At 48.1% G+C, this 17,841-nt stretch overlaps 1 pseudogene; it reads left to right on the top strand.

Moving 5' to 3' along the window:
* Positions 1-17,841, top strand: part of LOC129694797 (zinc finger protein 271-like) — a 68,447-nt pseudogene that overhangs the window by 18,204 nt on the left and 32,402 nt on the right.

Here is a 17,841-nt window from a genome sequence, read left to right as displayed (position 1 = left end):
TCCTGGAGATAAGACTCCGGTTAACTTAGAGTTCACAGATGAGACTAATATGTCTACGATTTAGTTATTGTCATGTTGACATTTAGAATCAGAGAGTCATTGTCCCTTATTCCTAACGTCAGAAGGGTCTTGACACCAAACGCCACCCATCACTTCTCTCCAGAGATGTCGCCTGTCCCGCTGAGTTATTAAGGGTCTGTCCCACTTTCACGACCTAAGCCAAAACCTCTGCCGAGTTTAAAGGACCTAAAAAAAAAGCAAGATTTTGGTAATCTACGAACTCCTACGACCTTCCACGAATATGCTCACAAACTGGAGTGACAGAGGTCACTGCTGATGTTGACTAAGGCTTTTTTTTTCACTCACCTTTTTTCTCTGTCCAGCTGCCGAGCTCCGAGTACCCACAAATATCTACGAGTACCCTCAATTACCCATGACTACCCTCACGGCCTACTGCAGTCTGCCCACCAACTAACTACGAGTAAAAAGTTGCCATTTTTTTCATCCCTACTAGTTTTTGTTATTTTTTGTTGGGGTGTGTGTGTGTGGGGGGGGGGGGTGGGGGGGGGGGAAAACTTTTAAATCTCTCCCTGCACTGGAGACCCGACCTTTTTCTCGTCGGGTTCCGTTGTCGTTGAGGCCGCAACGAGGAGCGGCCTCCAACGGGAAGAAGCCGTGGACTCTGGTGCTACTCACCGTTGCCGTCGCGGAGCTGGCCGAGACCGGAGCGGTTGGGAGCGGTGGAGGAACGCTGCTGCTGCTGCTGCTGCTGCCGATGCCGCTGCTGAGTCGGGGGCTGCTGCTGCGGGTCTGCGGACAGCGGCGCCGGGAGCCCGCGGATCCCTGGAGAGAGACCGCTTTTCGGGGCTCCTGCAACGGAGAATTCTCCCGCCCGTGTTGCGGGGTTGGGGAGCTACTGGAGCGGGGCCTCACTACACCGCCCCGCGCGGCTGGAATGGCCGCGGGTACTTGCGAGCGCACACCGGGGGCTCCAACACCAAGACCCGGTGTGCGACCTCGCACCACCCGGCGTGGCTTCAATGGCCGCGGGACAATCGCCATCGCCAGCCGGGGGCTTTGACTTTGACTCTGACATCGGGGGGGGGGAGAGTGCAGTGGAGAGATAAGTTTTTTTTGGCCTTCCATCACAGCTATGTGATGGATGTTTATGTAAAATTGTAATTATGTTGTGTCTGGGTCTATTTGTGTGTAATGTATGGCTGCAGAAACGGCATTTCGTTTGGACCTCTAGGGGTCCAAATGACAATTAAATTGACTCTCTCTCTCTCTCTCTCTCTCTTTTACTCCTGGACATTTTTCATCGGGCTGGAAAAAACGTCCCGACTTAGGCCCCGAGTACCTACGGCTAGCATAACAAGCCGCTACAATATATCTACGGACTCCTAAGGCCCCGTTACGTATATTCTGTGAGTTTGAATCAGGGGAAAACTCGGGAGAATTTGTGAATTACCTCGTGGAAGTGGAACAGGTCCTTTAAACCCCTCCCCTGTCTCACGGTGCGAGTCGACCCACGTGTGACACGGAGTTTAAAACATATTAAACTCGTGGTAATCACGTATAATTAACGTAGCGGGAACGTCGGAACTCGTGGACGCAACTTAGCAACTCGTGGCGCTAACGGCAGGTACCCGTGAAACTTGTTAACTCTTGAAAATGTTCAAATATGTTTAAAGTTTTTCAAGAGTCAAATGTACTCTTGAAGTTAAAATTTGAAACATTTAAACCCGTTGTAAGAACGTAGTGGCCCGTGAGATTACCTTAATGACTCGTGAGTCTACCGTGGGCATTCGTTAACTCAGCGGGCAGGCAGCATCTCTGGAGAGAAGGAATGGGTGACGGGATCCTGCTGCATCTTTGTGTTACTCCAGCACTGTGTGTTCACTTTTTGTCAACCAGCATCTGCCCTTTCTTGTGTATGACATTATTTGTATCCATGGCAGTTGATTGTCGCTCCCTTCAGTTTCCCAGGGGATCGGGACGGGACTGGAGTTGGGAGAAAAAGGTGGGGTAGATGGGGGTGGGGGGGGGGGGAGGGATGAGAGTCGGGGGGAATGGGGGGGAATATATCAATAGACAATAGACAATAGGTGCAGGAGTAGGCCATTTGGCCCTTCGAGCCAGCACCGCCATACAATGTGATCATGGCTGATCATCCCCAATCAGTACCCCGTTCCTGCCTTCTCCCCATATCCCCTGACTCCGCTATTTTTAAGAGCCCTATCTAGCTCTCTGTTGAAAGCATCCAGAGATCCTGCCTCCACCAGCCTCCGAGGCAGAGAATTCCACAGACTCACCACTCTTTTGTGTGAGAAAAAGTATCTCCTCGTCTCCATTCTAAATGGCTTACTCCTTATTCTTAAACTGTGGCCCCTCGTTCTGGACTCCCCCAACATCGGGAACATGTTTCCTGCCTCTAGCGTGTCCAAACCCTTAACAATCTTATACGTTTCAATGAGATACCCTCTCATCCTTCTAAACTCCAGAGTGTACAAGCCCAGCTGCTCCATTCTCTCAGCATATGACAGTCCCGCCATCCCGGGAATTAACCTTGTAAACCTACGCTGCACTCCCTCAATAGCAAGAATGTCCTTCCTCAAATTAGGGGACCAAAACTGCACACAATACTCCAAGTGTGGTCTCACTAGGGCTCTGTACAACTGCAAAAGGACCTCTTTGTTCCTATATTCGATTCCTCTTGTTATAAAGGCCAACATGCCATTCGCTTTCTTCACTGCCTGCTGTACCTGCATGCTTACTTTCATAGACTGATGTACACTGATGAAGGACCCCCAGATCCCGTTGTACTTGCCCTTTTCCCAACGTGACGCCATTTAGATAGTAATCTGCCTTCCTGTTTTTGCTACCAAAGTGGCCTCACATTTATCCGCATTAAACTTCATCTGCCATGCATCTGCCCACTCCCCCAACCTGTCCAAGTCACCCTGCATTCTCATAGCATCCTCCTCACAGTTCACACTGCTACCCAGCTTTGTGTCATCTGCAAGCCTGCTAATGTTACTTTGAATCCCTTCATCCAAATCATTGATGTATATTGTAAATAGCTGCGGTCCCAGCACCGAGCCTTGCGGTACCCCACTAGTCACTGCCTGCCATTGTGAAAGGGACCCGTTAATCCCTACTCTTTGTTTCCTGTCTGCCAATCACTTCTCTAGCCATGTCAGCACTCTACCCCCAATACCATGTGCCCTAATTTTATCCACTAATCTCCTATGTGGGACCTTATCAAATGCTTTCTGAAAGTCCAGGTACACAACATCCACTGGCTCTCCCTTGTCCATTTTCCTAGTTGCATCTTCAAAAAATTCCAGAACATTAGTCAAGCATGATTTCCCCTTCGTAAATCCATGCTGACTCGGACCGATCCTGTTACTGCTATCCAAATGTGCGGCTATCTCATCTTTTATAATTGACTCCAGCATAAAGTACACAGCATTGGGGGTTCAGTATTGATGTGGATAGAGAACTGCTGGCAACCAGAAAGCAAAGAGTAGGAGTAAACGGGTCCTTTTCACAATGGCAGGCAGTGACTAGTGGGGTACCGCAAGGCTCAGTGCTGGGACCCCAGCTATTTACAATATATATTAATGATCTGGATGAGGGAATTGGAGGCAATATCTCCATGTTTGCAGACACTAAGCTGGGGGGCAGTGTTAGCTGTGAGGAGGATGCTAGGAGACTGCAGGGTGACTTGGATAGGCTGTATGAGTGGGCAAATGTTTGGCAGATGCAGTATAATGTAGATAAATGTGAGGTTATCCATTTTGGTGGCAAATACAGGAAAGCAGACTATTATCCAAATGGTGGCCAACTAGGAAAAGGGGAGATGCAGCGAGACCTGGGTGTCATGGTACACCAGTCATTGAAAGTAGGCATGCAGGTGCAGCAGGCAGTGAAGAAAGCGAATGGTATGTTAGCTTTCATAGCAAAAGGATTTGCGTATAAGAGCAGGGAGGTTCTACTGCAGTTGTACAGGGTCTTGGTGAGACCACACCTGGAGTATTGCGTACAGTTTTGGTCTCCAAATCTGAGGAAGGACATTATTGCCATAGAGGGAGTGCAGAGAAGGTTCACCAGACTGATTCCTGGGATGTCAGGACTGTCTTATGTGGAAAGACTGGATAGACTTGGTTTATACTCTCTAGAATTTAGGAGATTGAAAGGGGATCTTATAGAAACTTACAAAATTCTTAAGGGGTTGGACAGGCTAGATGCAGGAAGATTGCTCCCAATGTTGGGGAAGTCCAGGACAAGGGGTCACAGCTTAAGGATAAGGGGGAAATCCTTTAAAACTGAGATGAGAAGAACTTTTTTTCACACAGAGAGTGGTGAATCTCTGGAACTCTCTGTCACAAGGGTCCAACTTTGGTCTTAACTCATTTTTTCCTCTTCACATACCTAAATAAGCTTTTACTGTCCTCCTTTATATTCTTAGATAGCTTACCTTCGTACCTCATCTTTTCTCCCTGTATTGTCTTTTCGGAATTCAATAATGAGTGATTTAAATGGTCTGTTGTGTGCGTTGAGGCGTATTGCATCATTGTACTGATTTCATTGGCCTGCAGCTGCAGATGCAACAGACCTCCATATTCAGTTCAACTCTAACTGACTGTGGATTGACTGAATGCACTGAGGTCTAGTTCGGGAAAAAGCAAAGATTGGATAAAGCTTCGTGTTTGGAAAATATATCTCAATGTTCAAGATTCATCTTTGTTGTTATGAAGCTCAGAGCAGGAAGTTGAAATTCTTACTTTTCAGTTACCTGTGGTGAGTAACTTCCTCCATTGCCATGGCAACGGTGCTGCAGGAAACGTTACACAGAAACATAGAAAATAAGTGCAGGAGTAGGCCACGGCCCTTCGAGCCTGCACCGCCATTCAATATGATCATGGCTGATCATCCAACTCAGTATCCCGTCCTACCTCTCCATATCCCCTGATCCCTTTAGCTAGAAGGGCCACATCTAACTCCCTCTTAAATATAGCCAATGAACTGGCCTCAACTACCCTCTGTGGCAGAGAGTTCCAGAGATTCACCACTCTTCCTCGTAAATCTTCTCTTTACACTTTCCAGCTTGCAACATCTTTCCTATAACACAGTGCCCAGAACTGAACACAGTACTCTGAATGTGGCCTCACCAATCTTATCATCATCGGCGGTCACTCGAAACGAGTATGACTGTCCTCTCATGGAGGACGCCTGTGCGTGACTTTGTTTAACGTGGGGAGACTGGTTCACAGACAGACAGCCACCACACAGTCCTTGACAGATCTGGGGCAGGATCCAGTGGCATGGAGTCCAAGACGACCGGAGACCCTTTTCTGCTGCTGCCTTCGTCTGCCTTCCCTGCCATTGTTACGCTCCACTAAGGTCAGCCATTATCCTCCTCCACCTGTTCCACCGTTGAGGTCTTGGTTGAATTGCTCTTTGTCAGAGACCTCCCCCTCGACCTTACTGCCATGGGTGGCCCTACCAGGAGTGTAGCTCTCAGGATCTCAGGACCACAACAAGGTGACAATCCACAGATTGTGTCCATATATATATGTGTATACAGTGGGCAGGCAGCATCTCTGGAGAGAAGGAATTGGTGACGTTACGGGTCGAGACTCTTCCTCGTTTGTCTTCCTCCAATTCTGCCATTTAAATGTACCCTCCCCTAAATCCCCCATTTACAGATGCCCTCTCCTAATTCCCCCATTTACAGATGCCCTCCCCTAAATCCCCCATTTACAGATGCCCTCCCCTAAATCCCCCATTTACAGGTGCCCTCCCCTAAATCCCCCATTTAAATGTGCCCTCCCCTAAATCCCCCATTTACAGATGCCCTCCCCTAATTCCCCCATTTAAAGATGCCCTCTCCTAATTCCCCCATTTACAGATGCCCTCCCCTAAATCCCCCATTTAAATGTGCTCTCTCCTAATTCCCCCATTTAAAGATGCCCTCTCCTGAGATGAGAGAGAGAGAGAGAGGAGAGGGGGGGGGGGGTGTCAGAGGGTCAGAGATAGAGGGTCAGAGAGGGTCAGTGATGGAGAGAGTGTCAGAGGAAGAAGAGGGTTGTGTAAAAATGTATACAATTGCAATATGACCTCCCAACTTCTATACTTACTTTGGCTGATGAAGGCCAACGTGCCAAAAGCCTTTTTGACCACCTTATCTACCTGCGACTCGACCTTCATGGAATTATGCTCTTGTACTAGATCCCTCTGCTCTACAACACTACCCAGAGGCCTACCATTTACCATGCCCTTGTTCGACATCTCAGGTTGGGAGTGATGATTGCTTGATAAGGGCTACATTGAAACACTGCGCAAGTATGGACTTGGGGTATGAGTGGGATTGTGTTCATCCTGGTGGAACCGCATCCCACCTCTCCATAATGGTCAAATAAATGTTTGCACTCGCCATACAGGCGAGGTCAGAGAATCTCACAGAGCTGGATCCCGTGGAAAAGGATAGCTGCCTCCTTTGAGATGATGATAAAGACTGGTGTTGTTGATGATTTGGTGGGAGCACGGCATCCCTGCTGCAAAACTGCAATACAGTGTCCGATACGAAACCTTACCAGAAAGCAATGCTCCTTCAACATGAAGACACAAGAAACTACTGTTGCTGGAATCTTAAGCCAAACACACATGTGCTGGAGGGCGTTGGACAGCATCTATGGAGAGACTGGACTGGGTTGTTTTGGGTTGGGACCCATCATGGAAGAGGAATTACTTGCGAAGAAGAGTCTGAAGAAGAGTCTCGACCCACGAGATTGATCCCTGGGATGGTGGGACTGTCATATGAGGAAAGATTGAAAAGACTAGACTTGTATTCACTGGAATTTAGAAGGATGAGGGGATATCTTATAGAAACATGTAAAATTATAAAAGGACTGGACAAGCTAGATGCAGGAAAAATGTTCCCAATGTTGGGCGAGTCCAGAACCAGGGGCCACAGTCTTAGAATAAAGGGGAGGTCATTTAAGACTGAGGTGAGAAAAAACGTTTTCACCCAGAGAGTTGTGAATTTATGGAATTCCCTGCCACAGAAGGCAGTGGAGGCCAAGTCACTGGATGGATTTAAGAGAGAGTTAGATAGAGCTCTAGGGGTTAGTGGAGTCAAGGGATATGGGGAGAAGGCAGGCACGGGTTATTGATAGGGGACGATCAGCCATGATCACAATGAATGGTGGTGCTGGCTCGAAGGGCCGAATGGCCTCCTCCTGCACCTATTTCCTATGTTTCTATGTTTCTCTGTGTAAAAAATGATTTTCTCATCTCAGTCCTAAAAGACTTCCCTCTTATCCTTAAACTGTGACCCCTTGTTCTGGACTTCCCCAACATTGGGAACAATCTTCCTGCATCTAGCCTGTCCAACCCCTTAAGAATTTTGTAAGTTTCTATAAGATCCCCCCTCAATCTTCTAAATTCTAGCGTACATTACATTGCGTAGGAAAGAACTGCAGATGCTGGTTTAAATCGAAGGTAGACACAAAATGCTGGAGTAACTCAGCAGGACATGCAACATCTTTGGAGAGAAGGAATGTGTGACGTTTCGGGTCGAGATTCTTTTTCAGACGTTACACATTGTTCTCTTGTACTGACCAGTGCCCTTTAGCAGAGAGAGTTCAGCTTCTGGAGCTGATGAAATAGAACGATAGCGAGAGAGGAAACCTCATTGCCTTCATCTTCTGTGGAACAGGGCTGTATACAGCTCAATGCAAAAAGTGCAAATAAATTGGTGGAGTGAATGTGAATGTTCCCTTTAAAAAAAGGCCGTTTGAGTCGGGAAGATGAAATCATTCTACAGCTAGCAGGTACTTATTGATTAAAATTAAAAGCAGTGCAGAAGATTTAAATTTGTAATGGAAAAACAGAAGACGCTGGAAGCACTCTTGGATCAGGCAGCTTCTGTGGGCGGGACCAGTTCTGATGAAAGGTCTGGTTTCCACCTGGAAGGTTAACTGTTTCTATCCTCAGATGCTGCCCGACGGCCCATCGTTCTTTCATATAAATGTCTTGGCCACTGCTGCTGTGGAAGGAAATGGCAGATTGCTGTCCCACATACCAATGGAATAATGAATATGTTATGTATTTAGTTTAGGAAAGAGGTTTGGTTAAAAGACGTTATAGGGAACTAGCAGGAGACCCCTTTCCTCAACGAGGTGATTTCAGGATAAGAGGTTTACACATTTAATTCTGACCTAGATTTTCAGGCAAGATGTTGGAGGATTAATACATATCCCCAGAGGGACTAGATCACTGCAATTCAGCTGCCATTGCAACAGGTCCAGGACAAATGCCTTCTCGCTGAAAATGCACTCGCCTATGAAATATATTGATATCAAACATAGAAAATAGGTTCGGTCCTTTGAGGCAGCACCGCCATTCAATCTGATCATTGCTGATCATCCCCAATCAGGAACCCATTCCTGTCTTCCCCCCATATCCCTTGATCCTGTTATACCAAAGAGCTAAATCTAATGTTCCCTTGAAAACATCCAGTGAATTGGCCTCCACTGCCCTCTGTGGCAGAGAATTCCACAGATTCTCGTTGGGGCTGCAACGAGGAGCGGCCTCCAACAGAAAGAGACCGGGGACTCTGGTGCTGACGACTCACCGTCACCGTTGCTGGGCTGGCCGAGTCCGGAGCGGGTGGAGCGGTGGAGGAGCGCTGCTGCTGCTGCTGCTGCGGCCCGACCTCCGGAGAGTCGGAGGCTTCAACTGCAGGTTTGGTGGACGGCGGCACCGGGAGCCCGCGGGTCCCTGGAGGGAGACCGCCTTTCAGGGCTCTCGCAACGGCGACTTCTCCCGCCCGAGTTGCGGGGTTGAAGAGCTCCTGGAGCGGGGCCTAACATCACCGCCCCGCGTGGCTTGGAATGGCCGCGGGACTCTGCGAGCGCACGCCGGGGGCTCTAACAGCAAGACCCGGTGTGCGACCTTGCACCACCCGGCGTGGCTTTAATGGCCGCGGGACAATTGCCATCGCCAGCCGGGTGCTTTGACTTTGACTCTGACATCGGGGGGGGGGGGGGAGAGTGCAGTGGAGAGATAAGTTTTTTTGGCCTTCCATCATAATAATGTGATGGATGTTTATGTAAATTATGTTGTGTCTTGGGTCTATTTGTTTGTAATGTATGGCTGCAGAAACGGCATTTCGTTTGGACCTCAAGGGGTCCAAATGACAATTAAATTGTATCTTGTATCTTGTATCTTGTAGATTCACAATTCTCTGGGTGAAAACGTTTTTTTTTCCTCATCTCAGTCCTAAATGACCTATCCCTTATTCTTAAAGTTACTCTTGGTTCTGGACTACCCCAACATCGGGAACATTTTCCACCATCTAGCCTGTTCAATCCCTTAAGAATTTTATATGTTTCTATAACATCTAATCCTTCTATATTCCAGTCAATGTAAGGCCAGTCGATCCATTATTTCATCATATGTCAGTCCCACCATCCCGGGCATTAACCTCATGCACCAGCCTGCCTGCTGTATCTGCATGCCTACTTTCAGTGACTGCTGTACGAGGATATCCGGGCCACGTTGCATCTCCCCTTTTCCTAATCTGACACCATTCAGATAATAATCTGCCTTCGCTGTCCTGCTGGTTAGGCTTCGGCTTTCGGCTGCGTTCTTCGGTGACACTTACATAGAAACATAGATAGAAACATAGAAATTAGGTGCAGGAGTAGGCCATTCGGCCCTTCGAGCCTGCACCGCCATTCAATATGATCATGGCTGATCATCCAACTCAGTATCCTGTACCTGCCTTCTCTCCATACCCTCTGATCCCCTTAGCCACAAGGGCCACATCTAACTCCCTCTTAAATATAGCCAATGAACTGGCCTCAACTACCCTCTGTGTTAACTTAATTGTAGTTGGTAATGGACTTGATGCCTTGCCACATGTGCCTGGGGTCGAAGTTGTTTTGAAAATTCTCCTTGATCTGCCATTTGTATTTGAGTTTTGCGCTCCTGATTCCCATTTTCAGGTTGGCCCTGGATGAGCTGTATCCCTCAGCATCGCCAGATCTAAAAGCGGCATCGCGAGCCTTCAGCAAGAGTCTGACCTCTCTGCTCATCCACGGCTTCTGATTAAGGAAGGCCTCTATTTGTTTGTGGGTTGTGACATTGTCGGTGCAGAATTTTATGTAGTCCAAAACAGATGAGGTGTATGTATTAATGTCCTCTTGAGAGTCAAAGGTGCCTGAGTGGCAAACAAACTCCAGTCTGTTTGCTGAAACTGCTCCTGTAGTACAGAGACAGCCCCTTCAGGCCAAACCTTCACTGTCCTCATAGTTGGTTTCACATGTCTGATGAGAGGTGTGTATTTGGGGCCCAGGAACAGACAGAGGTGGTCAGACTGTCCCATGTGGGGGAGGGGAAGGGCTTTGTAGACTTCAGTAATATTAGTGTACACTAAATCCAGAATATTGTTTCCTCTGGTTGGACAGGAGACATGTTGATGGAACCTGGGGAGTACAGTTTTAAGGTTGGAGTGGTTAAAATCACCCGCAACAATAAAAGCCCCCTCTGGGTGTGCAGTTAGTTGTTTACTGATAGCAGCTCTCAGCTCTTCCATTGCTAGCCTGGCATTAGCGTCCGGGGGAACATAGACTGCAGTGATAACAGTCAATGTGAATTCTCTGGGCAGCAGAGTTCCATCCATATTCTCAGCTCCATCCATATTGTTGCTGCCATGGCAAGGCCGCCAGCATCATGAAGTACCAGACACAACCTGGTCATCTCTTCTCCTCCTCCTCGCTCCCTTCAGGCAGGAGATACAAAGGCTAGAAAGCAGCTTTCCCTGTCGTGAATGAATCTGCCGTATGCTGCGTATTTATTCCCAATCATCTAATCTACTTCGTGGTAGACGGCGCACGCCATTGTTATCTGAATTTACATAATGCATTGTCATGTCATATTTAATTCTGTATTCTGTGTATTTCCTCTTTTGCACAACCTGTTGTACTAATACAAGAGCCACAAAATGCTGCGTTCGTTTTAAATCTGTGGGTTCGTTGGTTGGGGGCTTCTGGACATCTGAATTTCCCTGAGGGGATCAATAAAGTATTTATTATTATTATTATTACAGCCGTGTGGGGGAGGGAGGGAGAGGGGCAGAGTCTGGTTGGTGACAGGTGCAACCTGACAGAGAGGGGATGATGGGCGGTTTGAACTCGGTTGAGCTTAATGTTATTACCGTTCTCAGTTATATCTGGTGAACCACATCCTCTGTTGCCAGAGCAACAACCTTACTGACCTGTACGGAGTGTTGCACATTAATATGGCTCTCTGGTCACCGCTCCTCTGCTGAGAGTGAGCAGATGCTGCAGAATGAGAGTAGGAGGATATAATACTTTGAGGATTTGGTGCACTGAATGCACTTTGTACCATATTTGAATAAAGAAACGTGAACTAGCGAGTTACATAGACAATAGACAATAGGCACCTTCGAGCCAGCACCACCATTCATTGTGATCATGGTTGATCGGCCCCTATCAACAACCCGTGCCTGCCTTCTCCCCATATCCCTTGACTCCACTAGCCCCTAGAGCTCTATCTAACTCTCTCTTAAATCCATCCAGTGACTTGGCCTCCACTGCCCTCTGTGGCAGGGAATTCCATAAATTCACAACTCTCTGGGTGAAAAAGTTTAAATCAGTCTTAAATGACTTCCCCTTTATTCTAAGGCTGTGGCCTCTGGTTCTGGACTTGTCCAACATTGGGAACATTTTTCCTGCATCTAGTCAAGTCACAAGCCACATTTATTTATATAGCACATTTAAAAAACAACTCTCGTTGGCCAAAGTGCTTTACATTTGTTATAAGAATAGTATAAACCAGTGGTTCCCAACCTTTTTTAGCACATGGCCCCCTTGGGCTCTTTAAATTTTTTTGTGCCCCCCACCCTGACATTATTAGCGGAAAAAAAAGTACTTCAATATTATAATACCTTCCATAAAAATATCAGTGTCTATTAATTGCACATATATTCTCTTTTATTCTATTCCACAAATATCAAAAATATTTAAACTACATAGATTTAAATTTATTAGAGGCAATAAATTTAGGGGGCAACGGGGTGGTAGCTCTGTGGCCCCCTTCATTAAACCTGTGGCCCCCTAAATCCTAATTTTTTTCTGTGGCCCCCCTAAAATTTGCCATGGCCTGCCATATGGCCCCAGGTTGGGAATCACTGGTATAAACAAACAAACTATATACAATACAATACAATACAGCCCTTATTCAATGGACGTCAAGAAAGGCTTGGGAGTAGAGATGAGTTTTATGTCTCGACTTAAAGGAGTCGATGGAGGGGGAAGTTCTGATGGGAAGGGTGATGTTGTTCCACAGTCTAGGAGCTGCAACCGCAAAGGCGCGGTCGCCCCTGAGCTTATGCCTAGACTGCGGTATGTTCAGCAGCCCCAAGTCGGCCGATCTGAGGGACCTGGAGGTGGTGTGGTGGGTGAGAAGACTTTTGATGTAGGTGGGGGCAAGCCCATTGTAGACATGGAGGAGAATCTTGAAATTTATTCTGAACCGCACAGGGAGCCAGTGGAGAGAGGCCAGGATCGGGGTGATGTGGTCCCTTTTTCTGGTGCCCGTCAGGAGTCTCGCTGCGGCGTTTTGGACCAGTTGCAGGTGGGACAGGGAAGATTGGCTGATGCCAATGTGAAGGGAGTTGCAGTAATCTATGCAGGAGGAGATAAATGTGTGGATGATCTTTTCGAGGTTATCAAACTGGAGGAATTGTTTTATTTTAGCTATCGTCCGAAGCTGGAAGAAGCTAGCTTTTACCACGGCATTGACTTGTTTGTCAAATTTCAATGCGGAGTCAAATATCACACCAAGATTTTTGACGTGAGGTTTGAGTAGTGGGGTAATGCTTCCAAGGCTGCCTGCTATCATTTTGATTGAGTCCGAGGGGCCGAGAAGGATGACCTCAGACTTACTCTCATTTAGTTGGAGAAAGTTCTGGGCCATCCAGCACTTTATATCCTCGAGGCAGTGGGTAAGGTTAAGCAGATTTGATTGGTTTTTGGGCTTCAGGGGGAGATAGAGTTAGGTATCATCTGCGTAGCAATGGAAGGAAATGCCGTGCCTTTCAATGACTTGGCCTAAGGGGAGCATATACAGGGAGAAGAGAATGGGGCCAAGGATGGAACCTTGTGGAACCCCACAGCAGAGGCTAGCTGGGGAGGAGAAAGAGTTGCCTATGTTTGTAGAGAAACTCCTACCTTTGAGGTTGGAGATGAACCAGCTCAGGGCAGTGCCATCAATACCAACCCCATACCGGAGACGGTCAATTAGGATGGTGTGGTCGACAGTATCAAATGCTGCGCTGAGGTCAAGAAGGAGCAGGATTGCACAGTCGCCGGAGTCAACGGTGAGCAGTAGGTCATTATGTACCTTCAACAAGGCAGACTCTGTGCTGTGGTGAGCCCTGAAACCTGATTGGAAAGTTTCCAAGATAGTATTTTGGTGAAGGTAAGGCATAAGTTGACTTAAAATTACCTTTTCAAGAGCTTTTGAGAGCAAAAGCAGTTTAGAAATGGGTCTGTAGTTGCATGGCAAGGTGGGGTCAAAGTTAGGTTTTGTCAGGAGTGGCTGGACCATCGCATGCTTGAAGCAGGTAGGTACAGTGCCAGTGGCCAGAGAGCTGTTGAAGATGGCAAGGATACTGGGACCGGCTGTTGTAATGACATTCTTTAGGAGGGCAGAGGGGACAGTGTCGAGGAGGCAGGTAATGGGTTTCATGGTGGTGATCGGTTTTATAAGGGAGGGTAGAGTCATGGGTTAGAAACTGTCTAATTTTGAAGAACAGACCAATAAGACAGCCAGGTCACAGGTGGGAGGGGAAATATTTGTTCTGATGTTCTGTACCTTGCTGGTGTAAAATGGAGTAAATTCCTTGCACTTGGCAGGGACCCAGTTAAGCTGGTGCTGGGGGCAGGACAAATGATGGAGGTGATGGTGCTAAAAAGGACCTTGGGATTTTGCGCTTTTTTGTAGCTAAGGGTGGAAGAGTATTTTGTTCTTGCAGATTTTACCGCTTCCTGGTAATTGTGAAGGTTGTTTTTCAGAAGATCAAAGGAAATTTCAAGCTTATCAGATTTGTACTTCCGTTCTGATTTTCTGCATTCTCTTCTTAGGGCCCTGGTGGTGTCATTGAGCCACACCCAGCCTTTAGGTTTATGCTTTTTCATTTTAAGAGGAGCAACAGAATCCAGGATGGAAGAGCAGGTATTATTGAATAACGAAATGAGGTCGTCGGTACTGAGATGGAGGGGAGACTCTGCAATAGTGCAGATGGCGAGGGCAGCTATGAGAGCCTCAGAGAACTTACTGGCCGTCGTGGAGTTAACATAGCAGGAGTAGCGAGCAGAGAGATGGGATTTTGAGGAAGAGAAAGGCAGAGATATATCAAATATATTAGCACTATGATCAGACAGGCAACAATCAATAATATCTGTGTTACAAGTTGGGAGACCAGACAAAAGCACCAGGTCTAGTGTGTGGCCAAGCTTGTGCGTGGGTCCACTGGCGAGTAGAGACAGATTGAAGGACTCAACCAGGTTCATAAATTCACTCTCAAGAGGCTTTGTGGAACAGCAAACCTGAATGTTAAAGTCACCAAGAATCAGGACCCGGTCAAATTGGGCAACAAGTTAGCGATAAGATCACCAAATTGTGAGATAAAGTCCTTATTCGTTTTTGGTGGGCGATACACAAGAACAATTTAATGCAAACAGATTAGACCAACTATGATGTATAAGTTGATGTTCAAAACTGGAGACGTGATCAGTGTTCAGAAGGCAGCAGTTGAAATGCTTCTTAAACACAGTGGCTGGTCCCCCACCACGACCGGAGAGCCTGGACGAGCTGAAAAAGTTACAGGTATCTAACTTGTCCAGTCCTTTTATAATTTTATGTTTCTATAAGATCCCCCTCATCCTTCTAAACTCCAGTGAATACAAGCCTAGTCTTTTCAATCTTTCCTCATATGACAGTCCCGCCATCCCAGGGATCAATCTCGTGAACCAATGCTGCACTGCCTCAATCACAAGCATGTCCTTCCTCAAATTAAGAGACCAAAACTGTATGCAATACTCCAGATGTGGTCTTACCAGAGCCCTATACAACTGCAGAAGAACCTCTTTACTCCTATACTGAAATCCTCTTGTTATGAAGGTCAACATTCCATTCGTTTTTTTCACTGCCTGCTGTACCTACACGCCAACTTTCAGTGACTGGTGTACAAGGACGCCCAGGTCTCGCTGCACCTCCCCTAACCTAACCTAACCCCATTGAGAAAATAATCTGCCCCCTTGTTTTTGCCACCAAAGTGGATAACCTCACATTTATCTAAATTATACTGCATCTGCCACGCATCTGCCCACTCAATCAACCTGTCCAGGTCACCCAGCAACCTCCTAACATCCTCTTCACATTTCACACTGCCACCCAGCTTTGTGTCATCATCAAACTTGCTAGTGTTGCTCCTAATTCCCTCTTTCAAATCATTAATCTATATTACTAAAACTAAGATCTTGACCACTTTCTGACTTCCTGTTTCATGATTTCTGAAAGAACGGCGCCACTTATGGCTGTCATCTTGCTCAGAGGCCCCCTCCGCCGGATTGGACTAGAGGAATTTTCCCAGTGATGAAAAATCAGAGTTGTAATGTTTTTAAAAATGTCCCCATTCTCTCTGCTGCTCCCGCTGGTGGCAGGGGGGAGGGACTATAAAACCAGGAAGTGTCGTGCCTCACTCAGTCCTGTGACATAGAGGAAGCGAGAGGGTCACGGCTCTCTTAGCTGCGAATAACACTGAACGCACGTCTCCTCGACAGTGAGTCCCCTCGATATGGTTGTAAAACAGAGTCATTCCTCGACAAGTCCTACAGTAAAATTGTTACACCTAAGGTACTGGAAGAGAGAAGGTGGGAGACAGTGAGAAAGGGAGGGAAGCATGGAATGCCAACGTCCCCGGGTGTTGTACCTCTTGTGAACAGGTTCACCCACTTAGAAGCTGTCTGGGCAGAAGACGTGTTTACACTGAGCGGTGGACTGGCTTGCGATGCGAATAGGGCTGTTGAGCCAAAACCAAAAAGGCCTAAGGCAGGCAACGCCATTGTAGTGGGAGACTCCATTGTGAGAGGTACGGACAGGGGTTTCTGCGGCAACAGACGGGATGCGAGGATGGTGTGCTGCCTTCCCGGTGCCAGGATCCAGAATGTCACGGACAGAGTGCAGAAAATCCTCAAGGGCGAAGGTGAACATCCGGAAGTGGTAGTGCATGTCGGCACAAACGATGTCGGAAAGAAGGGGATGAATATTCTGCAGCGTGACTTTAGAGAGCTCAGAAAAATGCTGAAAAGCAGGACCTCCAGGGTTGTTATCTCCGGTTTGCTTCCAGTTCCCCGTGCTGGTGAGAGCAGGAACAGGGAGATACGGGGCCTAGACGTGTGGCTGAGGGACTGGTGCACGGGGCAGGGATTTAGATTCTTAGATCACTGGGATCTGTTTTGGGGTAAGGGGGTGTAAAAAGCCTTGATTGCTACACAAAGTCTTTTACTAATAGTTTATTATAAGCACTACATACATACTAAGCACTAGCTGTCCATGGTCATCACTGGAGCTAGAGAGCGGGCTGGAGGTGGGGACACTACAATTATACGAGAGACAGTGGGGAGTGGTTAGTAGTGGTGAGGTCACTATGTTAAAGGAACATGCACTGATCTACATCCTTCCTCTTGGAAACAAAAGCATGTCAATACACAGAGCGACCACGGCTCATACGCTAGGATTACAAACCGCACCGGGAATAGTTAATCGTGTCATAATACAGTTAAGCGAGCTCCCCGTAACGGACAGGCGGCTTGACCAACCGGCCAGAGCGGGTGCGCAACCCGCATTCCCCCTCAACCGCAGGAGCAGCAGGGACAGAGGCAGGAACAGAGGTGGGAGAGCTGGGCGAGAAACGCACCAGAGATGGAGGAGAACAGCGAGGCGAAACGGGCACACTGACAGGCGAGGCAGGGGAAAGAGGCTTGTGAGTGCGGGGCACAGAGAGCTGGGAGGGCTGTTTCCGTGGCATGCGAGGAGTGACAGGAGCTGGAGGAGCTTCGGGCAAAGTGGAAGGGATAGGCGGCTGAAACGGGTCCGCGGGAGGCGGAGGAGGCTCATTGACGAGCAGGAGGTGCTGGCGTGACCGACGGTAGACGGTGCCCTCATAGTCGATTAGATATGACCGGGGAGAGCCGGCATTACCAACTACAATGGCCAGACTGTGGTGTCCGGAGGGGGACTGTATCCGAACCACCTGGCCCGGGAACAGTCGTGGAGCGGCCGGGCTGACGTCAAAGGAGCGCTTCTGGATGGCCTGCTTCTCGATGATGCGCTCCGTGACAGCGGCAGGGTTCTGAACCGAGGGTTTGAGGGACTGTTGTGAGACAGGGAGAGGTGGTCTAGTGGTGCGGGACATGAGGCGCTGGGCAGGTGAACCGAGCGCGGGGTCGCGGGAAATGTTGCGGAGGTTGAGGAGGGCAAGGTAGAAGTCGGAATGGGAAAGGCGGCATTGTTCCAGCAGCTCCTTGGCGCTGCGGACGGCCCGTTCCGCAAGGCCGTTGCTCTGCGGATACTCAGGGCTGCTGGTGATGTGGCGAAAGTTCCAACGGGCAGCGAAGGCACGGAACTCGGCACTGGAGAACTGGCTGCCGTTGTCCGATTGGAGGGTCACCGGGGATACCGAAGGTGGAAAAGTGGCAGCGAAGCTTCCCGATGACGGCGGCAGAGGTGATGGAAGGC

This window comes from Leucoraja erinacea, unplaced genomic scaffold (genome assembly GCF_028641065.1).
Source record: "Leucoraja erinacea ecotype New England unplaced genomic scaffold, Leri_hhj_1 Leri_800S, whole genome shotgun sequence".
In the NCBI taxonomy this organism is placed as follows: Eukaryota; Metazoa; Chordata; class Chondrichthyes; order Rajiformes; family Rajidae; genus Leucoraja; species Leucoraja erinaceus.
The sequence above is the reverse complement of the archived record's forward strand: the minus strand, read 5'-3'. Positions and strand labels throughout refer to the sequence as shown.